At 40.3% G+C, this 24217-nt stretch overlaps 1 protein-coding gene across 2 annotated transcripts in view; it reads left to right on the forward strand.

Moving 5' to 3' along the window:
• The first annotated feature begins 9005 nt into the window (after window positions 1-9005).
• USP33 (ubiquitin specific peptidase 33) overlaps window positions 9006-24217 on the forward strand; it is a 65300-nt gene continuing 50088 nt past the window's right edge. For both annotated transcript variants that reach the window (XM_047083982.1, XM_047083984.1), the window contains exon 1: window positions 9006-9205. The gene's annotated coding sequence lies outside the window, so the exon portion shown is untranslated. The remainder of the gene's footprint in view (window positions 9206-24217) is intronic.

Here is a 24217-nt window from a genome sequence, read left to right on the forward strand (position 1 = left end):
GTCGCGGGGGCGGAGTCCTTCCGGGGTCAGAAGTGGGAAGGTGGAGAGAATGTGGCGGGCCTTGTAGCCTTTCAGCGTGAGGGGCTACGCGTGAAGCCGCTCTCGCCATTTTTGTGTAGGGTAGAGGCTCCTGCCTTGGCAAATGAGTTCTAAAGACTGCCTAAGAACTGCATTGTTGTAATGTTGTCAACTGGTATCGTAGTTTGTAACCTTTTGAGGGATCTAGGTCTATTCAGCGAATCTGGTGCCCTGTGGGGATTTTACCCCAGAAGAATGCACATAGACTCTTACAGACGCTCATACATTATTAAAAGAAAAACATATGTACAGTATATACAAATTCAGATGCCCGAAACCAATCCATGGATCCCGAATTAAGAACTTCTACTCTAGATCCGCAGCACCTAAACTAATGAATGTTAAGAGGCATTCCAATCCTGTATCGATGAAGTTATTGATTTCAATTACTCTCCACGTTTCCACTGAATTAAAATATGTAAATATGGCCACCTATGAGTTGTCAGGCAGGGTATTCACTCCTCTTAGGTTCTAATACAGAGAAAACAAGGAGGGGGGGAGCGTGGAGAATGACAAAAAAAGATGCTGTTTCTATTTGCAGTCTTGAGTCAAAACATTCCATCAGAACTGCAGATTTAAAAATTCCAATTACTGATCATATTTGTGGTGAAATGCCCAAATAATTTTGTAAGGACAGCTAAAACATGACAGCAGATGTTACTATTCCAACCTAAGGAACAGGAATGAAAAATCATTTCTATTAGTTTTCAAAACTCCTATTTAGTCAAATGGAAACTAGGAAATGACAATACTGATGTGTGACATCACTAGATGAATACTAACCAAAAGTGCACAGAGTTCTTGGTGAAAATATTTTGCACTTTTTAAGTAAATGGAGGTATTGACATTTGAAGAACCTGGAATGTGTAAGGTTTTTTGCTTATTCTCCCAGTCTCCTTTCTGCTGACTCCTCCCTACATCCCACAACTTACATTCACCATAATGGGAACAGCAGTAGTAATGATAAGTACCACTTAAAGCAACTTTACTGACGACATTATCTCTTTGAATTCCACAATAGACATTATGAAAGAGATATTTGTACATACTGGTTATGGATTTTACTCTTTAACAAGGGAATAAGAAATGCATATTTTCTTTATTTTCCTAAATCAGTGTAAATTGCTCCAAGCCCCCCTTCTCCTGGGTTGGCAGATTATTTGCTAAAATTCATGAAGGGAAACCTCACTAAAGTGGACATGAGGTGCTACAAGGAGAGTGGAAGGGGAAAATGTACCACTCGATGTCAATTAGAGAAAGAATCATCAATCACAAGCCCCAATAAGGAAAGAATACACTGTATCTCCTACAAGAAATCCACTACTACCCCTACAATTCAGCCAGTGAGAAGCCATCATCACCCCGAATCCTTGCTTTTCTCCAAAGGTCTTTTGTTCAAAACAACCCCTCCCAACTTTCTCCTTCTCCATAAAATAATGTTCTTCTCCTGTGTTTGTCAGACTTGCCTATGGTTTGCCATAGCTTGCTTGTCCCAAATTGCAATTCTCTGTTATTCCTAAATAAAACCATGTTTGCTGATAAAATAATTGACTTTATTTTTAAGGTTAACATGCAATGTTAGTCATTAGTAGGTATATCAGTTAGGATGCTGTTAGCTAGAAGCAAAAAACAAAAACAAAACACAAGTAGTTTAATAATGGCTTAAACCATAGGACAGAGTATTTCACATGGATGCAGCATCAGGCAGGCAGAGCCTCATATTTGCATATGATGTCACAAGCTACCTTAGCCCAGGGGAAAAATGGGTCTTGGTTAATTCTAAAGGTCTGTCCCTCACCCAAAGTGAGGGGAATCATTAATCAACCATTAATGAATGTGGGAGATCCTATATGCATAGTATCAAAACAATACTGTAGTTTCAGACTGCCTGAGTTCGAATCCTTTGTCTGCCACTTACTAGGTATGTGATCTTAGGCCAAAAACTTAACCTCATTATGCCTCAGTTTCCTCATTGGGGTGTTAGGAGATAAATGTAATAGTATTTGTAAAGCACTAAGATTCTTATATAAGTTTTTAACTTGGGTTACTTGTAACTCCATGGGCTCTGAGGATAAAACTTTATCTCCATATAATCAGTTTCCTTTGTTATCCTATATATTTTGCTTATGCACGTAAAAACATTACTTTGAGAAGAGGGGCTCTGTCAAAGGGATCCAAGATAACAAAAAGTAGTTAAGAACTTAGAACAATCCTGGCACAAATTTCTAAGATGTATGGCATATTCCGTGGGACTTTTCTACATTCTTTGGCATAAGCTCCAAAGTTAAGAGAAACAGATGCCAAGTGCCCTAAGTATTCTTAAAAAGGATGCTAGACAAACTCCACAAGGCATGTTAGGAGAATGTGAGGCTGATTTAGCAATCCTCAGTACTCACATACCTCCAGGGAATGATATGGCAGAATTGATCAAAGAAGATGGAAAAATGAAAATGCCTACGAGAGAGTTTTCTGGAGTATTGTGCAATTTCCTCCCCCTCTTCCCGAGTGGGGAGGAAATAACCCATCCTACTCCCACCTCAAGCCAAGTGAAGGAATTTTAAGAAACTCAGAGAATTTGACTTCCATGTCCTGTAGCATATGTCACCTGAAAAGTCTAAAGACAATAGACTATCCCAAGAGGCCTTTGATGGCAGAGCAAATACAGAGGGCTGCAGTGGCAGTGGCCTGTACTTGCAATTCTGCAAGAAAAATTATCCTATGGGCCAAATGAATGCCACAGAAGGTAGCCAGGCTTGAATTACCTTAATAGTTGTTATCTTTGAACCAGGAACTAAGTGGACTATCCAAATGGTTAGCCACAGATTTTTTTCCCCTCCATGTTAGAAAAATACAGTGAGAGGTTCCCAGCAAGGGAGGCAGTCATTGTGGAACTCACAAAAGGGCTATAAGAAAAAAGCCAGAATTTAGGAGTGAGCCACGTGCAGAAGGCACCCAAGTCAGATTGAACGCACTGACTGCATATATCTGGTATTTCATTTAGGATATTTAGGCTCACTGCTCACTCTAGCTGACACAGTAAATGGCCAATGAACTTCATAAATTATTGGTGGAAACAGCACTTATCAAGTGAAAATATTAAGCCTGACCAAAGTTTAGCATTTTAGTTAAAAACAATCACATCACCTAAATAGATTAATTCTTTTAGGTAATTCATATATCCAATTACTTTTTCCATTAACTGCTAAAATCTGGCAGAGTTCCCAGAAATAACTCAGGACCTCCTTTTAAATCCATAAAATGCCAAAGGGTATATAATGGCCATTATATCCTTGTTCTCATTATCCACCCAGGAGTGTTTGGCAGGCTCCTCCACAAGTCTCAACTAAGCTGATCAAGGCATTTAGAACTCAGACTATGGTTCTAGATGCTAATTTAGAACATTTAGTCCATATACATCCAAATATTACAGATTCAGTTCCTCAAAATTATAAGTGTAGTGATACCATATGACCCAGAATTCCTATATAATACACAAGAGAAAGTAGAAGATACATTCACATAAAAACTTGTACACGAGGGGTTCCCCAGCGGCTCAGTCTGTCAAGCGTCCAACTTCAGCTCATGATCTTATGGTTTGGAGCCTGCTTGGGATTCTCTCTCTCCCTCTTTCTCTCTCCCCTTTCCCCACTTACATGCACTCACTCTTTCTGTCTCAAAATAAATAAATAAACTTAAAAAAAAGTTACTTTGGGGTGCCTTGGTGGCTCACTTGGTTGAGCATTTGATTCTTGATTTCAGCTCAGGTCATGGTCCCATGGTTGTGGGACTGAGCCCTGCATCAGGCTCCCTGTTGAGTGTGGAGCCTGCTTAAGATTCTCTCCCTCTCTTCGTCTGCTCCTCTCCCCAACTTTTGCATTCTATCTCTAAAATAGAAATTAAAATAAATAAATAAATAAATAAATAAATAAATAAATAAATAAATGTTATTTGACACAAAGGCACCTGAGTGGCTCAGTCAGTTGAGCATCTGACTAAGGCTCAGGTCGTAATCTCACAGTTCATCAGTTTGAGCCTGGCATCAGGATCTCTATTGTCAGCACAGAGCCTGCTTCTGATCCTCTGTCCCTTTCTCTCTCTGCCCCTCCCCTGCTCACACTCTCTCTCAAAAATAAATAAAACATTAAAAAAAAAAGAACAAGAACAATAGAATTAAAATTATAACACATGGAAACAAGAGTTCCTATTTTGCATATTTGGAAATTATAACATTTCAAAAGTCTAGAAAACCATACTATTTTTAAAATTAATAAAATTAAAAGAGTTGCATCTGTTTTCTATATATTTAAATGAGAAACATTTTGTAAAGTATAAGAAAATTACTATCTTAATTTAGAAATATATTTTATATAGTTAGAAAATATATTTTATATTTCTTTCATAATTTCATATTTACTCACCTTCTTCCATAGCAGGCTTATTGATTTGTCCATTCTTATACATTGTGGCATGCACTGTGCTGAATGCTGGAAAAATAAGAAAAATCCCTGCTCACAGTTTGGTTCAGGAGATGGAAAAGTGAATAAATCACTGTGGTGTATACTAATGACACCACAGTGTATAATTTATAACTAGAAGTTTAATATCACTAAAGAATATTCCATAAAAGAAAGGGTCCAAATGGCCTTAAGAAGTTGAAGTTTGCTTCTCCCAGGAGGTGACCCTTGAAGGATGTGAAGTTCACTTTTAAGAGAAAGAGTAAAGGGCAAAAAGTCATTCTATGCTTAGGGTTAAGGAAAGCAGCACTAAATAAAAAAGGCAAGGAGCAGGGGCGCCTGGGTGGCTCAGTCGGTTAAGTGACCTCAGCTCAGGTCATGATCTCATAGTCTGTGATGCCTGAGCCCTGCGTCAGGCCCTGTGCCGACAGCTCAGAGCCTGGAGCCTGCTTCAGATTCTGTGTCTCCCTCTCTCTCTGCCCCTCCCCTGCTCATGCTCTGTCTCTCTCACTCTCAAAAATGAATAAATGTTAAAAAAATTTTTTTGAAAAGGCGAAGAGCAAATGTTTTGCCCTTTAGGAGAATGAAATGTAGGGGTGCCTGGGTGGCTCAGTCGGTTAGGCGGCCGACTTCGGCTCAGGTCATGATCTCGCGGTCTGTGAGTTCTAGCCCCGTGTTGGGCTCTGTGCTGACAGCTCAGAGCCTGGAGCCTGCTTCAGATTCTGTTTCTCCCTCTCTCTGACCCTCCCCTGTTCATGCTCTGTCTCTCCCTGTCTCAAAAATAAACGTTAAAAAAATTTTATTTTATTTTATTTTATTTTTAAAAAAAAATTTTTTTTTCAACGTTTATTTATTTTTGGGATAGAGAGAGACAGAGCATGAACGGGGGAGGGACAGAGAGAGAGGGAGACACAGAATTGGAAACAGGCTCCAGGCTCTGAGCCATCAGCCCAGAGCCTGACGCGGGGCTCGAACTCCCGGACCGCGAGATCGTGACCTGGCTGAAGTCGGACGCTTAACCGACTGCGCCACCCAGGCGCCCCCAAAAAAATTTTTTTTAAAAAAAAGGAGAATGAAATGTAAATTCAAAGAGCTTGAGGATTGCATGTGTTTGATAGGGTGTAACAAAAGATGAGATAAGAGGAGAAAATCTGGGTGGAACTAATGCCACCAGGGGCTAGGATGAGGCAAGCAAAGTGCCTAAGGTACACAGGTGCTCTGTTTTAGGCAAGTGCAAGGTCCTTAGATGTTGCACTTTAGGTACCTTGCTTATCTCATCCTAGGCCCTTGATGAGAAACAAAACAAGACAAAACAAAACAAAATAAAACACTTTTGGGGCAACAAGGACTCATTAAAGAGTTACAAGATGGGATTTATGTTTTAGAAAGAGTTATGTTCAGAATAATAACATTAAATTAGAGGAGAGACTAGAGTCAGAAAGACATGCAGCCATCAAAGTAATCTAGGTAAGAATGAAGAGGATCTGTACAGAGGAACCTTCTTAGGTTCTCTCCCCCATGGAGTCAGTTGAACATCTATTGATTTTTTTCTTCTTCTTTTTTTTAAGGTTTATTTGTTCTGAGACAGTGAGCGAGAGAGAAGAGGGGCAGAGAGAGAGGAAGAGAGAAAAGAGAGACAGACAGAGAGAGAGAATCCCAAGCAGGCTCCATGCTGCTAGCAGGAGCTCCATGCTGATGCAGGGCTCAGTCTCACAAACTGTGAGATCATGACCTGCATGGAAGTCAAGAGTTGGATGCTTAACTGACTGAGCCATCTAGGCAGTCCCTTTTTTAACTTTTTGAGGAACCTCCATACTGTTTTCCAGAGTAGTTGCACCACTTTACATTCCCACCAACATTGCAAGAGCATTCCCCTTTCTCTGTATCCTCACCAACACCTGTTGTTTCTTGTGCTGTTAATTTTAGCCATTCTGACAGGTGTGAGATGATACCTCATCATGTTTTGTTTTGTTTTTTAATTTTTACTGTTTGATTTATTTATTTATTTATTTTTATTAAAAAAAAAACATTTTTTTTAACGTTTATTTATTTTTGAGATAGGGAGAGACAGAGCATGAACAGGGGAGGGTCAGAGAGAGAGGGAGACACAGAATCTGAAACAGGCTCCAGGCTCTGAGCAGTCAGCACAGAGCCCGACGCGGGGCTTGAACTCCTGGACCGCGAGATCGTGACCTGAGCGAAGTCGGACGCTTAACCGACTGAGCCACCCAGGCGCCCCAGTGTTTTATTTATTTTTGAGAGAGAGAGATAGGGCATGAATGGGGCGGGGGCGCGCAGAGCAGAGACAGAGAGGGAGACACAGAATATGAAACAGGCTCCAGGCTCTGAGTTGTCAGCACAGAGCCTGATGTGGGGTTGAAACAGAATGGTGAGATCAAGGCCTGAGCTAAAGTCTGACACTTAACTGACAGCCACCCAGATGCCCCTCATCGTGTTTTTTTGTTTTTGTTTTAATGTTTATTTCTGAGAGAGAGAGAGTACGAGTGGGGGTGGGGCAGAGAGAGAGGGAACAGATGATCCAAAGCAGGCTCTTTGCAGAGAGCAGAGAGCCTGACTCGGGGCTTGAACTCACAAACTGTGAGATCATGACCTGAGCTGAAGTTGGACACTCAACTCACTGAGCCACCCAGGCGCCCCTCTGATCTTGGTTTTGATTTGTATTTCCCTGATGATGAGTGATGTTCGGCATCTTTTCATGTGTCTGTACACCATTTGGATGTCTTCTTTGGAAAAATGCCTAGTCATATGAGAAGGTGTATGTTTTAAAATTTTTTTTTTTTCAACGTTTATTCATTTTTGGGACAGAGAGAGACAGAGCATGAACGGGGGAGGGGCAGAGAGAGAGGGAGACACAGAATCGGAAACAGGCTCCAGGCTCCGAGCCATCAGCCCAGGGCCTGACGCGGGGCTCGAACTCACAGACCGCGAGATCATGACCTGGTTGAAGTCGGCCGCTTAACCGACTGCGCCACCCAGGCGCCCCAGAGAAGGTGTATGTTTTGATACGACCATTTCAATTATCTTCCTTCTCCCTCTTCCTAACTCTATTTCTTTTCTTCTTTTTCCCCTTCACTTCTTCTCCCCCACCATTTTTACTTTGATTAAATGTAAAATGTACACATTAAAAAATATTGCATATTGATGAGAGCCTCTTTCATATGCTTAACAGACTGAGCCACCCAGGTGTCCCATCAGTCTTAGTTCTTAACAAAGGAGTCATATTTAAAACATTTAGGTATTTGATTTTTAAAAATAAAAATTAACCACATTGCTGATATCCTATAGCATGTAAACTGCAATATTTTGAAATATGCTGAAAAAAAAAGGGAGGAGTGGTAGTGCCATGGCACCCTCCAAATTGTGAAAACTCCATTCTCTCTCCATGAATCCAGGGTAGGTGACCATTCATAGTGAGGTCTTTGTGTCAATCTCTACATAGCTAGCAAAGGTTCATTTTTTCCACTTTTATCATAAAAACAGAAGTAGAAGCTCCCATATCTTCTACTTGATTCTGATGGGGATTGAGCATCTTGCATAGCACTTGGCTATGTGCTTCCATTTTGGAGACCACAAAGTTAGAGGTAATTGGATATATGAAACTGGCAATTGTAACAATAATTTCCATTAATTTAACTGCTTTTATTGTTTGTGTAGCAATCAATTGATCACATTTAAGCTAAATAAATTAGAAGGCAGGTATCTTCCAGTACTCTAGGCACTAAGCAGATACTAAGGTTTCAATAAATGATTTTGATTTTGGCCTTAGGGGAAAACAGGAGAGATGAATTTCTCCTTTGCAGATGTAGAAAAGTAAAGACAATTACTTTCAGAGAATCTAAGTCCTAAGAAGTTGAAAGAAGAAGGAGAAAACAGTGTTGAATCAAGTTGTAAAGGGGCCCCTGGGTGGCTCAGTTAAGCGTCTGATTTGGGCTCAGGTCAAGATCTCACAGTTCACCAATTCGAGTCCCGCCTCTGGCTCTGTGCTGACAGTTCAGAGCCTGGAGCCTGTTTCAGATTCTGTGTGTCTCCTTTCTCTGCCCCTCCCCTGCTCACGCTCTGTCTCTCGCCCTCAAAAAAAAAAAAAAAAAAAAAGTTGTCTAATGTTTCTCTGCCTAAGGTTGGAAACCTGAGGCCCTTCAGCAGCCAGGCTTAATGCAAATTCTCTAATGCATTGAGACAAGACCTGCTAAAGGCCGTATAGCGTGAATGCAGAAGAGCGGGAGAACACGTGTAAAAACAAGAGCCCAAAGCCTAAAACTGCTCTGATTTGTACTCAGTTCCAGTACCCAAACTACTAAGTAAGCCCTGATCCTGAGGGCAGGCCTGGGTCTCCGCACCTGGTCCCTACCGCCGCGGCCACGCCCTGGGGGCGGGGCGGGGTATCTTTGCAGCTCCGCCCCTTCCCGCCCAACCGCGGCGCCCCAGACGCCTGCGGCGTCCGCGGAGACACCGGAAGGAGCTGCGGCTGCTGCGGGAAGTGGCCGGTGCGGGAGGCGGGGACCCTGCGGGCAGCGCTGCAGAGCCGTTTTGCTACCTTCCCGACGCGACGCCTCACCTCCCTGAATCCCGGGTAGTGAGAGAGGATTTTGCGGAGGTGCGGCCGCAGGCCACCATTGGCCGTGCTGGCGGGGCCCGCGGGGAAGGCCGTGGAGGTGAGCGCGGCGCTCCTGGGAGGGGCGCGGGGCCGAAGGGCGCCTCGCCTGCAGCCAGGGGCCGGTCTCGGTTCTCGCTCCCGCGCGCTGGGGCTGCGGCCGCTGCAGTGGCCTCTTTTTCTTGGTCTAGGGATGTGGTGGTCGCATGGACGAGAAGAAGGCCTCAGTCTCTCTCAGTGCTCTGCGTTTCAGGAATGATCTGGTGGCCGCCCCGATAGGGGTCGGCGGAGGACGCGAGTCAGTCGTAAATTTGAGGAAGGGTCCCCAGGGGGCGCTCCCCTGGGAAGCGGGAGATAAGAGGGGTGTAGCGAGTCCCTGAAAGGGGCCCCGCTCCTTTCCTTGGTATCTCCATTCCGGCTTGCCAGGCCCTCCCGGTGGGTGCAGACTACTGAAAGCCCCGCGGCTCGCTGGCTCCTAGGTCCCGGTTTCGTTTTGCAGCGCAGTTGAGGTGATCGGACCTGTTTGTGCAGCCCCAAAGCCCCGTTATTCGTTGTTATTAACGGGAAAATTTTAGGTGTCATTCTCCCTGGAATGTTTCTTCGACCAGTGTTTGATCCATATTGTTTCAGAGGTTATCCCGTACAGTCTGTCCATCTACAGCTTTTGTTTGTGTCGAATTTCCATAGTGTGTGGTTTCCCAGATCTTTTTAGTCGTACATATTTACCAAGTGCAAAATGTTCTTTATTTGAATGTTTACAGGGTGCACGTTGAATTGTTGTTTGAAAATCTCCTAGGTGTTTTGCCCTCAACTTAATATTTTTATTAGGATTTACATTCTCATATAATTAGTATTAGGCCTGGAAAATTGGATCAGAGGGTAGAATCCTAGCAGGAGCATCCATAGGCTCTAAACTGAGAATGAATTTTACAAGGATCTCTAGACTTCTTAATAGTTGTATAGAATTATATAATTTGTTAGCTTAATTAGATTATTTTTCCTTTAAGAAAAACCTGTTTAAAAAATAATGAGGCCTTCTTCGTTCCATTTCTAGATGAGACGATTTTATCGTTTGGGAAGGTCTGACCAAAGCAGATAATAAGCTATTACTTGAACCTAATACAAATAATGAATTCAGGCTATTAATATAAGTAAGGAGAAAGAGTAGGAATCTTACTGAAGACAAAGCTAATTTTAAGAGAAGGAAATAGTAATAGTTACGTTATGCTGGTAGGTTTATGTTATTTCACTTACTTTGGTAGGATTAAAAAAAAACTATACAAAAATATTACAAGAATAAAATATTTGAACTGCTGTATGCAAGAGGGGTAGTCTACATAAGATTGCATCTTATTTTTGATCTGGTTTATTGCCGACTTTCACTTTTTTGTCTAAATGAGCTTTTTATAAACTACCAATAACCAAATAACAGGGCAGTTACATTGTAGTAAATAGTTTATTTTAAATATTTGAAATTCTGAGTTAAGGAGATAATTCTTAATTTTTATGTATTGCTGCTAGAATTTTCAGTGACCTTTCACATGTGCAATCTTATTTGAACTTCATGCCGGTTTTCTAAGTTAGGAATGCCAAGAAGTAAAGTCTTTTCCCATGACAGAAGCATTTCGAAATTGTGTAAGGATCAGAATTTCCTTAAAGCCTGAAAAAATCTTGCTGAAATAACTGATAAAAATTGGAATTCAGTTGGATATTAGAGCACTGTGAATTATAATATATGACAGATTGTGGACTCTTTGCAAGAAAATGAAGTACATAAATAATGAACGATTTTTGGTGAGACATGAAATGTAGACATTTTTTAAAAAGAAAAGAATAAGTAACAGCTCTTTTTTTTTGTTTTAAGTTTTATTTACTTAAGTAATCTCTACATCTAGTGTGGGGCTTGAACTCAGAACCCTGAGATCAAGAGTCACATACACTTGGGACCCCTGGGTGGCTCAGTTGGTTAAGCATCCAACTTCGGCCCAGGTCATGATCTCACAGTTCGTGAGTTCGGGACTTGCATCAGGCTCTGTGCTGGCAGCTCGGAGCCTGGAGCCTGCTTCGGATTCTGTGTCTCCCTCTCTCTCTGCACCTCCCCAGCTCATGCTCGCACTCTGTCTCTGTCAAAAATAAATAAACTTAAAAAAAAAAAATTTAAAAAAGAACCACAAAATCCTCCGACTGAGCCTTCCTCAGCCAGGCGCCCCAGTAACACTTCCTTATTTAGTGTAGTTTTTAAACCTTTTTTTTCAAGTCTGCATGTGATTACAAGAGCGTTTTAATAAGTAAGATAGCTCCAAAGAGTACAAGATAAGTAGAATAGTTTAATCATCTATAAAAAGGAGCATGAATTTTGTACAGTATAGTATATAAATAAAACTGATATTTTATTATTATTATCTTTCTTTAAGCTGTACACCCTACATGGGAGTTGAACTCATTACTCTGAGATCAAGAGTTGCTTGCTCTACTCACTGAGCCAGCCAGGCTCCCCAAGAACTAATATTTTAAAATTATTCATGTATCAAAATAAATTTATCTTAGAAGGCTAAGTAAGTTATCTGTTTAGTTTACAAGGGAAAGCCCTTTGGAAAAGAAAAAGAATGAAACATGGTTTCTGCCTTCAAAGAACGTAATTACAGTCAAGCCTGCTGTCAAGTAGTCGTGCCCCCCCCCCCCAGCTGTAAGTACCATATGAGTATTATAATCAGGAATTTAGTGAGGGAGATATTACTTGTGATTGAGTCTTGGTAGAGATGGTACTTGAGATGGGTGAGCTTTGAAAGGTTTTCGTTACGGGAATACCATAGGACATTTCTAAAATGAAAAGATAGTTGTGCCTGGGTGGCTCAGTTGGGTGACTTTGGCTCAGGTCATGATCTCACACCTTGAAAGTTGGACCATGTGTCGGGCTCTGTGCTGACAGCTCAGTGTCTGGAGTCAGCTTCCGATTCCGTGTCTCCCTCTCTCATTGCCTCTCCCCCACTTGTGCTCTTTCTCTCTCTCAAAAATAAGTAAACGTTAAAAAATTAAAAAAAAAAAAAAGAGGGGCGCCTGGGTGGCGCAGTCGGTTAAGCGTCCGACTTCAGCCAGGTCACGATCTCGCGGTCCGTGAGTTCGAGCCCCGCGTCGGGCTCTGGGCTGATGGCTCAGAGCCTGGAGCCTGTTTCCGATTCTGTGTCTCCCTCTCTCTCTGCCCCTCCCCCGTTCATGCTCTGTCTCTCTCTGTCCCAAAAATAAATAAACGTTGAAAAAAAAAAAATTAAAAAAAAAAATTTAAAAAAAAAAAAAAAAAGAGGGGCGCCTGGGTGGCGTAGTCGGTTGGGCGTCCGACTTCAGCCAGGTCACGATCTCGCGCTCCGTGAGTTCGAGCCCCGCGTCAGGCTCTGGGCTGATGGCTCAGAGCCTGGAGCCTGCTTCCGATTCTGTGTCTCCCTCTCTCTCTGCCCCTCTCCCGTTCATGCTCTGTCTCTCTCTGTCCCAAAAATAAATAAAAACGTTGAAAAAAAAATTAAAAAAAAAAAAAAAGATAATTGGGTTCCTGGAAAGGTACAAGTTATATTTAAGAAAGGATTAGTAGAATAATTTGGCAGATAGTAAATTATTATGTTTTATATAAGTTAGTAATAGGAGGTGAAAAAGACAAATTATGAAAGACTTCATTAAAGGTGTTTGATCAGAAGAGGTATGTGTTAGCACATGAATGCAGAATGAGCTGTAATTGGGAGTAGGTTGAGACCAGGAGACTGCTTGGGCAGCTTTAGGTTATGATGTCCAGAGCATTATTTCTGTGGCCCTCGTAAGTTTCTCTGATGTGCTATCTTGAAAGTAGGCCTTGAGATAAGAACATGGGTTCAGGGGTGCTTGGCTGGTTTAGTCAGTAGAGCATGTGACTCTTGATCTTGGGGTCATGAGTTCAAGCCCCATGTTGGGCAGTATAGCTTACTTAAATGAAAAAAACAAAAGACCTGTATGCAGGTGAGACGCCAGAAGTTGCAGTGAGAGAGTGGGCAAAGAGTCAAGGAAGGGGGCAGCTCTTCCTGCCCATGGGTCCTGCCCCCATGTTTTAATAAAATCACCTTTTTGCACCAAAAAAAAAAAAAAAAAAAAAAGAGGGAAGGGAAAAAAAAGCCAACTAATGGGCAACTGGGGAGGTTAATCCTATGGAGATTTTTGTAGAACTGCCTCAGAATTGTCCTGCCAAATGAAGGGGAGTTGAAGAGTTTTTCTCCTACTGGACCTCACTGATTGAGATTGTCTTTGAAATGCCTTGCACACAGTTAGTTGCCTTGGCTAAGGTTAGGCAAGCTCCTGAGGTGCTGGAGAATTTAGAAGCAGAGGAGTGGTGGAGGTGGGAAGTTGTGAGTGTGTGCTCGGATAATGTCCTTACCAGACTGCAAGTGAATATTGAGATGAGCTGAAGGGATATAGGGGACGAGATCTTAACTCTGTTAATATGTGTTCTCATTAAATAATTCAGTTGTGCAATAAAGGCCTCAATTTTTGTGGAAACCTAGAAGAAGAAATGTGAATTGAGGAAAATTGGTGAAAAAGCACAGAGAATCTAGTAATTGATAGAATACAGGATGTGTACAGGAGGGAATCCAAGATGGCTCTGACATTTGAAAGTTAACTTGTGATTGAGGAGGGTTGCTGGAAGGTCACTGATACTCACATTTAGTTACTTTAGGAGAATAAAAATTTCAGGGTGTTGAAGAGCATTAATAGAGCGTGTATGACCATTCAAAAGGGAAAGTACTTTGGGGATTTGAGCAGTGCGGCCACCCTGACTACACTTACATTGTTTGGCCCATCTTGATCATAAGTCTTTGTTACTTAGATCTCTGTATTACCAGGGCCTACCATATTCCTGAAATATGGTAATATGAAAATATGGGACTGAGTGTGATATAAAATAAGACCATTCACTACAGTTTTAACTATAAAATCTTGAAGAATTTCTGATATTTTTAGTAGAGGAATAAATTTTGATGAATAAGTTGTGATTCTTTTAAAATTTATTTACTTTTGGGGGCGCCTGGGTGGCGCAGTCGGTTAAGCGTCCGACTTCAGCCAGGTCACGATCTTGCGGTCCGGGAGTTCGAGCCCGCGTCGGGCTCTGGGCTGATGGCTCAGAGCCTGGAGCCTGTTTCCGATTCTGTGTCTCCCTCTCTCTCTGCCCCTCCCCCGTTCATGCTCTGTCTCTTTCTGTCCCAAAAATAAATAAACGTTGAAAAAAAAATTAAAAAAAAATTTATTTACTTTTAAACATTTTATTATTTTTTAAAATAATCTATACACCCAATGTGGGACTCGAACTTACAACCCTGAGATCAAGAGCTTCATGCTTTAGCAACTAAGCCAGCCAGGCGCCCCTTGATTCTTTTTTATAATTACCAATATTCTGGTAAACAAACAAAAAAGACAAAATTAATTCTTAGAGTGGTTTTCATTTGAATATGGTGGTTGCATTTGTTTTTTCATGTTTCTAAGGTGTCTTCATAAGTGATTTTAATGATTATCCCATAATGCCAACATACTGTTACTTAATCACCTCTCCATCTTGCTCAGAAGTGACTTAGGGTGAAAATTACCTCAGCTGGTTTGAACCTCTCTCAGAACTCTGTCATATTCATTCTTTCTTGTTTTCCCTCTCTCTTCCTTCCTCTCTCTCTTTTCTCTCCCCCTCCTTTCCCTTCTTTCCCTAGTGTTTGTTGCAGGTATTTCAACTAGATAAAGTGACAGTTGACTCTACTTTGCCATTATTGGACAGATTTTTTTTTCTTTGTAGGAAATGCTAATTAATTACAAATTTTACTTTAGAGTGAGAGTTATCAGATCAGAGTGATGCTTTTGGATGATTTATTGTGTCAATGTTAAGAATAGATTCTAGAACAGATACATTGCAGGTAGAGAAATCAGGAGCTTATACAGTTCTCTCAATAGATTTAATAAGGCTCTGCCATTGATTAGACTGTTAAGGGTCAAAGGCACATGTTTTTAGAAAGATGGAAACTAGAAAATTAGCATTACATTCCTTTTTCTGTGTTATGGTTTGAATCTTAATGAATAGGGAAGGAGTTATAGAACTGTGAGACCTGTGTGAAGATTTGAAGGAGTTTGTGTTTGCTAGAATATTGTTTTTTTTTTTAATTTTTTTTTAACGTTTATTTATTTTTGAGACAGAGAGAGACAGAGCATGAACAGGGGAGGGGCAGAGAGAGAGGGAGACACAGAATCGGAAACAGGCTCCAGGCTCTGAGCTGTCAGCACAGAGCCCTATGCGGGGCTCGAACTCACGGACCGTGAGATCATGACTTGAGCCGAAGTCAGACGCTTAACCGACCAAGCCACCCAGGCGCCCCAGCTAGAATATTGTTTTAAAGGACAAGAAACAAGAAATTTCTTTAAAGTGGTCATCAGCAGATTTCATAAGTTAAAAATTCTCCATGAACACTTAGCTGTAGATTGATTTAGAATGAAGTAAACTTTTCTTTTTGTTTTTGCACTCTTTTCATTAATACTTCCACTTATCAAAACAGTTTTTTTTCTGCTTGCTTTTATTGTATAGCTGTTTTCTTCTATATGGAAAAATTAGCCATAAGCTTATTACAATATTGCATTTTTGCTATTAAATAATTCTAAAGCCTAATATTTAAAATAGTGCCACTTGGACTAGTCAGATTAGTTGTGGTGAAACAGTAGTCTAAATTGAAACTTCTGACAGGCAAATTAATTTTTCTAAATTAGAGTATCTTATAATTGACTTTTTAGTGCAAAATACTGTCCTTTGGAATACCTCTGACAGGTGGTCATCCAGCCTGTGTGTAACAATGATGGGCAACGTCCTATTTCCCAAGATTGGACCCTCCATTTTTGCGTAGCTCTAATCACTGAAAATCTTCACCATTGATTGGGTTTGCTGTTTCTCACTTTTCTCTGGTTATATAAAAAAGAAAGGATCCCTCATACTTTGATCATTATGTCCAAATAATTGGAACACATATATAAAGTCCTCCAACCTTTGCTTTCTCTCTAAATGTCCATGCTTTGAGGGGCGCCTGGGTGGCGCAGTCGGTTAAGCGTCCGACTTCAGCCAGGTCACGATCTCGCGGTCCGTGAGTTCGAGCCCCGCGTCGGGCTCTGGGCTGATGGCTCAGAGCCTGGAGCCTGTTTCCCATTCTGTGTCTCCCTCTCTCTCTGCCCCTCCCCCGTTCATGCTCTGTCTCTCTCTGTCCCAAAAATAAATAAACGTTGAAAAAAAAAAAAAAAAAAAAAAATAAATGTCCATGCTTTGAATTGCTTGCATAGTGGTTAATATTTACTTATTGAATGCTTATTATCTCACCCTATGTTAAGTATATATATGTATATATAATATATATTAGCATATATGTGTGTATGTATACATATATATATATATACACACATTTACCATCACTTTAGATAGTAGATTCTTTGAACCCTCCTTTAGAATATTGTATCAACATCTTTAATTTTAGCTCATTTTTCTGAAGTTTATTTTTTATTTAAAAACTATTTTTTTCAGTTTATTTTTAAGTTAAAAATTGTTTTTGTTTCAGATTTTGATTTAAATTCTAGTTAACGTATAGTGTAATATTGGTTTCAGGAGTAGAATTCAGTGATTCATAACTTATGTATAACATCCAGTGCTCGTCATAACATGCTTTATCTTTTTAAATGTTTACTGTGAGACAGACAGTGTGAACAGGGGAGAGGCAGAGAGAGAGAGATTGAGAATATCCCAAGCAGGCTCCATGCTCAGTGCAGAGCCCTATGTGGGGCTTGACCTCACAATCACGAGATGACAGCCTGAGCCAATATCAGGAGTTGGATGCTCAACCAACTGAGCCACCCAGGTTCCCCTCATCGTAATAAATTTTATTTCCAGTATAGTTAACATAAAATGGTAATTAGTTTCAGGTGTTCAATATAGTGATTCAACAATTCTGTACATTACTCAGTGCTCATCATAAGTGTACTTTTTAATCTCCATCATCTATAAAAAAACATGTAAGAAAGATAACGATTTTATTCAGTTTTTAGGTTTTATGTTTTAATTTTATTTATGTCTTTAAAAAATCTTTTTGTGGGCACCTAGGTGACTCAGTTCAGTGTCTACCTCTTGATTTCAGCTGAGGTCATGGTCTCGTGGTTTGTGGGTTTGATTGAGCCCCATGTTGGGCTCTGTGCTGACAGCATGGAGCCTGCTTGGGATTCTGTTTCTTCCTCTGCCCCTCCCCCACTGTCTTTGGCATGTACATGCCCTCTCTCTCAAATAAACTTAAAATATTTTTTTCATTTATTTTAGGGAGAGAGAGAGAGAGAGAGACAGAGTGTGTGCGCACGTGAGGGAGAGGGGCAGGAGGAGAGAGAGAATCCCAAGCAGGCTCCATGTTCATACGGAGCTTGATGGGGAGCTTGATCCCACAACCCTGAGATCATGACCTGAGCCAAAACTAAGAGTTGGGCACTCAACCTACTGAGCCACTCAGGTGCCCTATTTATTTATTTATTTATTTATTTATTTATTTATTTATTATGTTTATTTTTGAGAGAGAGTGGGGAGAGAGAGTGGGGTGGGGGGACAGAGAGAGGGGGAGAGAAAGAATCCCAAGCAGGCTCCCTGCTGTCAGCACAGAGCCTTTTGCAGGCCTCAAACTCATGAACCTTGAGATCATGACCTGAGCTAAAATCAAGAGTCAGATGCTCAACCAGCTGAGCCACCTAGGTGTCCCTATTTTTATTTTTTGAGTAAACTCTGTGCCCAGCATGGGGTTTGAACTTACCCTGAGATCAAGAGTCTACTGACTGAGCTGGGCACCCCCCCCCAAAAAAAAATCTTTTTTAAAATAATTATATAACTATATTTCACTAGCCTGCCTTCTGTATCTTCATCCAGATTTTTGTTAAAAGTACGAACAGTTCTGCCACCTGCTAGTAGAGACCTTCTGGATTCGTATCGATCTTCTCTATTACTGTTATTTACCAGTTTTCCTAATTCTTTTCTCATGGTTGCTTGAATATGACTCTTTATATTTACCTTTCAGGTTAGACTAGACAGTGGAATGCAGGCAGTTTCCCAATATTAAAAGGTTCTCATTAGGTCACCAACTATGTCTTGATGTGTAACATATATTAATAACACAGATCCCTGTGCTTTTCCTAAAATTTGAATATCTGGTCTTATTTGGATGGCAAGGCCAGAAGTTTGGGCATGAAACTTGATTTTACTGCCATGGTATTTCCCTTCTCCCATCCCCCCACTTAAAAGTATCATCTTCAGAAGCAGTTTTGAATCTATAGATAGGCAATTGAGCTGTGCGTCATAGTGTGTGAATTCAGCCAGAAACATTTTTTAGTTGGGGTTATTACTATCATTATAAGGCTGAGAAAATTTCAAATACTGTAGCTAGGCTAGACAGAGGAAAGGGCTGCCAGATAAAAGATTGTAAGGGTAAGGACAAATTGAGGTCAAATTATGGAAAGCCTTAATTTCCATTCAGAGCTTAAATTTTCTTGTGCTCCATAGTGATTCCCATCTTGTGAACCACACGCTTCTAGAGGAGTCTCAGACTTCTGTCGGATATACATCTATATACTGAACAAATAGCATTTTCATATACATTCGTTTTTACTGCCTTTATGTTGTCTGTCTTTTCTAATGCCTAGTACCTGTCTTCCCTGGACAAACTGTCAGGCCAGAATGAAAGCATGCATGCCTTCTTTCTTTTGGTATATGCTGGAGAAGAAATTGAAGTAGCTTAGAACCCCTGTTGTCTTACTCCCTTATATCTAAATAGCCTACTCTCAGTAAATCTTTATCAAAAGAAGGAATAAAAGAGTGATTTTTTTTTTTACCATACTGAATTAATTGAGTAAAACTAGGTAACTAGAATATTAAGGGCCTTCTATTTTGATAGTGTTGTGTTTAATTGTTAAGGAATACTAAATAGCCTTGGTTCAAATTGTAAGCTTTTGTTTATATTTATTAATTCTCATTAAATTGTTTATATACCAGAAAATTAATACCAGATACTAAAGCAGAGAATTTATTCCCCGATCCCCATTTCTTTGTTCTGAGGCAACATTCAGAGTGCACGACCTGTAATAACTCTTGTATTTTTATAGGATGTATCTGTATCCGGATATAATGTGCTGTAATGCTGGTTTAAAATTTTTACTTCAGTGGTTTTATACAGTATGTATCATTCTATAGCTTCCTTTTTTCCCAATCCAACTTACGTCCTTTAGAGCTTTCTCTGTTGGTAAATTATCCATCCATGTCATGCAGTTAAACTATTGTGTTGTATTTAGTTGTGAATGTGCCATTTGTATATCCATTCTTCTAATGGTGGACTTAAAACATTTTAAAATCAAAGTGAGATTAAGACTGTCTAGAAAGCCATGAGAACATTTCCATTTAATTGGTAAACATTAGAGGAAAATGTAATCAAATTAAATACTTTTATTAAGTAAAAAAATAAGAGAATTTAGTACTTATATTTAAGGATTAAGAAAATAAAACCAAAACCAAGTAGGACGTGGAAATTAAAGATAAAACTTTAATGGAATTGGAAGCAGCAGAACAAAAAATAGTGTAAAGGATAAATTGCAAAGCTGTCTTTTTGCCAAGACCAATGAACTAGATAAACCTGCTATAGAAGGAAAAAAAGAATTCAAGTAAAAACACTCAAGATTAGGAATGAGAAAGGAAACATCATAGATATCTGGATATAGGAGAGATTAATGAAACGTTATGCAAATTTTCTTGAGAATATCACATCCATGCTATAATGCCAAAGTTGAAAATTGAGAGGGCATGCATAATTTAATAGCAAAATATAAATTAGTAAAATTGACCCAAGAAGTGAAAAACTTGAATTGACCCATTCTCACTAAGGAATTGAAAGATGATTGAAGATACGTCCTGAGTCCCTGGGGGGCTCAGTAGGTTAAGTGCCTGACTTTAGCTCCGGTCATGGTATCGAGGTTTATGAGTTCGGGCCCCACATCAGGCTCAGTGCTGACAGCTCAGAGCCTAGAGCCTGCTTCAGATTCTGTGTGTGTCTCTCTCTCTGCACCTCCCCACTCATGTTCTCTCTCTCTCTCTCTCTCTCTCTCTCTCTCTCTCTCTCAAGAAACATTAAAAAGGAATTAAAAAAAAAAGATATGTCCTTCAAAGAGGCAGCATAGCAGATAGTTTCACAACTGAGTTTCATTTAATTTATAAATAATATATAATAATGATAATAATGGAACATTTTCTGTGGTCTAGAAGATGCAGAGCTACTAAATGCATTCTGTGAAGCACGCATAACTTTTATCCCTGATAAAAATGTTACCCAAAAAGGTCAATTTCACTTGGAAAATCTCTAAATAGAAATACACAGTAGAATCTAGATATGAAGCAACAGGCTAATAGTACATTTTGACCCATAGGGTATATTACACCAATGCAAGGGTTATCCATATCAAATCTGTTAATAGATTATATAATCGGATGAAGTAAGGAATATATTAAACCACCAGTAGCTGCTGAGAAGACATTTAATAAAGTTCATTAAAACCGTTTCTAATTAGGGGTGCCTTGCTGGCTTAGTAGAGCATGTCACTCGATCTCAGGGTTGTGAGTTCAAGCCCCATGTTGGACCTATAGTTTACTTAAAAAAATCAGAAGTAAATTAAGAATAGGAGGAAATTATAGCAAATGTCCTGAATAGCAAAACCATCACAATAAGGACCCAGACATGGATGCTCACAATCACTTTTATTTCTTTATTTTTATTTTATTTTATTTTACCTTTTTTAACATTTATTTATTTTTGAGAGAGACAGAACACGAGCAGGGGAGGGCCAGAGAGAGAGACACAGAATCTGAAACAGGCTCCAGGCTCCCAGCTCTAAGCTGTCAGCACAGAGCCTGATGTGGGGCTTAAACCCCACTAACCGTGAGATCATGACCTGAGCTGAAGTCGGACCCTTAATTGACTGAGCCCCCCAGGTGCCCCTATTTTTTAAATTTTTTAATGTTTATTTCTTTTCTTAAAAAAATTTTTTTAATGTTTATTTTTGAAGGAGAGAGAGAGAGACAGAGTGTGAGTGGGGGAGGGGCAGAGAGAGAGGGAGACAGAATCTGAAACAAGCTCCAGGCTTCCAGCTGTTAGCACAGAGCCCATTGCAGGGCTCGAACTCATGAGTCTTGAGATCATGACCTGAGCCGAAGTCGGATGCTTAATCCACTGAGCCACCCAGGCACCCCAAATGTTTGTTTATTTTTGAGAGAGAGAGAAAGAATGAATGAGTGGGGAGGGGCAGAGAGAGAGGGAGACACAGGATCTGAAACAGGCTCCAGGCTCTGAGCTATCAGCACAGAGCCCGATGTGGGGCTCAAACCCAAGAAATGGGAGATCATGACCTGAGCCGAAGTCAGATCCTTAACCGGCTGAGCCACCTAGGGCCCCTCACAGTCATGTGTGTGTGTGTGTGTGTGTATGTGTGTGTGTATGTATATGTGTGTGTGTATGTATATGTGTGTGTGTGTGTATATGTGTGTGTGTGTGTATATATATATATATTTAATGTTTATTTTTGAGAAAGCATGAGTGGGGGAAGGGGGGGGGAGAGACGGAGAATCTGAAGCAGGCTTTGTGCTGACAGCAGAGAGCCAGATGTGAGGCTCAAACCCATGGACTGTGAGATCATGACATGAGCCAAAGTCAGATGCTTACCTGACTGAGCCACCCAGATGCCCCCACTTTATATTCAAGATGGTCTTAGAGATTCTAGTAAATGCATTACAACAGTAAAATTAAGTAATTAGTATTGATATTGGAAAACTAGGTAAAACTATCATGTTTCCAGTATATTCAGAGAATAACCAAGGAAACTGAAAAGGAATAGTGAAGGAGGAATGTCTTACAGTTATCAAAATATTCTACATTTTTTGTATTCAGATTAAATATGGTATTGGCGGGGCACCTGGGTGGCTCAGTTGATTACGAATCCGACTTTGGTTCAGGTCATGATCTTGCAGCTCGTGAGTTTGAGCCCCACATTGAGCTCAGCATTGGTGGTGTAGAGACTGCTTAGGATTCTCTCTCTCTCCCTCTTTTTCTCTGCCCCCTGCCACTTGCCTGTGTGTGGGTGTGCGCTTGTGCTCTCAAAATAAATAAACTTAAAAGTATTCAGAGATACATTAAAAAATAAGTAACTATGGTATTGGCATACGTAGATTAGTGGAACAAAATAGGGGATCCAGAAATATGTGCAAGTGTAATAAAGATAGTATTACAATTCAGTGGGTAATGGGTAGATTGTGTAGTAAGTGGTGCTGGTACAACTGTCAGCCCATCTGGAAGAAAATAACATTGGGTTCCTGTCTTAAGGTAACCCCCAGATGGATTAAAGCCTTGTTTAAAAAAAGTATTTAAGGTTATTCTATAGCGTTAGGTATATAAACAAGGATGAAGGAAAAATTTTTTTAAGTTTATTTATTTATTTTTGAAAAAGAGACGACACACAAGTGGGGTAGGGGTAGAGAGAGAGAGAGAGAGAGAGTGTCCCAAGCAGGCTTCACACTGTCAGTGCAGAGACCAGTGCAGGGCTTGAACTCATGAACCATGAGATCGTGACCTGAGCCAAAGTCAAATGCTTAACCAACTGAGCTACCCAGGTGCCCAAATGAAATTTTAAGATCAGAAACTCAGAGCTGTTATAAGAGACATGTTTGATTTTATAAAAATTAAAGGCTTTAATGATAAAGGATACCATAAGAAAGTTATAGTATTGGTACTAAGACAGACATAGACCAGTAGAATAGAATAGAGTTCATAAATAATCTTCACATATATGATTAAATATATTAAAACATTTTTTTTATTATAAAAATTTTTTTAGGGGCTCCTGGGTGGTTTAGTTGGTTAAGCGTCCGACTTCAGCTCAGGTCATGATCTCATGGTTTGTGGGATCAAGCCCTACATTAGGCTCTGCTCTGACAGTGTGGAGCCTGCTTGGGATTCTCTCTCTATCCCTCTCTCTCTGCCCCTCCCCCACTCTTTCTCTTTCAAAATAAATAAACTTACAAAAAAGTCTTTTAAGTTTATTTTTAAGAGAGAGTGTGTGTGTTGGGGAGAGGTAGAGAGAGAGAGGGAGACAGAGAATCTGAAGAAGTCTCTGAGCTGTCAGCACAAAGCCTGATGCAGGGCTTGAACCCACAAACTGTGAGATGATGACCTGGGCTGAAGTTGGATGCTTAATTGACTCAGCCACCCAGGTGCCCCCATGATTATTTTTAATAACAATATGGAAACAAAGTGAATATTCATCAGTAGAAGAATTAATTGCATGATTTATGCAGTGTATGCATCATGACATGTGTATTCAAGAAAAAGTTGAGATAGAGGGATTATTATTATTGCCCAAAAAAGGCCATATATGTCTCTTTCTATATTTGATTATATGAACAAGAAAAAATATTGAAACACATACATACATTTTATAGTGCAGGTATGCTGGTAATAAATTCTTTCAGCGTTTGTATAAGAAGGCTTTATTTTGCCCTTACTTTGCAAGGTGTTTTCCTAGGTATGGAATTCTAGGTTGACAGTGTTCCTTCAGTACTGTACAGATGTTGCTCCATGGTCTTCTGGCTTGTATTGTTTCCAGAATATGTTATTGGCCTTTTTTGGCTACTTTGAAGATGTTCTTTTTATTATTTTTTTTTTTTAATTTTTTTTTTTCAACGTTTATTTATTTTTGAGACAGAGAGAGACAGAGCATGAACAGGGGAGGGGCAGAGACAGAGGGAGACACAGAATCTGAAACAGGCTGCAGGCTCTGAGCGGTCAGCACAGAGCCCGACGCGGGGCTCGAACTCACGGGCCGTGAGATCATGACCTGAGCCGAAGTTGGACGCTTAACCGACCAAGCCACCCAGGCGCCCCAATTATTGGTTTTAAGCAACTTGTTTTTAGTGTGCCATGATGTAATTTGTTTATATGTCTTGTGCTTCAAGTTTGTTGTGTTTCTTTGTTTTCATCAAATTTGG

This window comes from Lynx rufus, unplaced genomic scaffold (assembly GCF_022079265.1).
Source record: "Lynx rufus isolate CCGP_SWC_20201006 ecotype Redwood Valley unplaced genomic scaffold, mLynRuf1.p SCAF_2, whole genome shotgun sequence".
Lineage (NCBI taxonomy): Eukaryota > Metazoa > Chordata > Mammalia > Carnivora > Felidae > Lynx > Lynx rufus.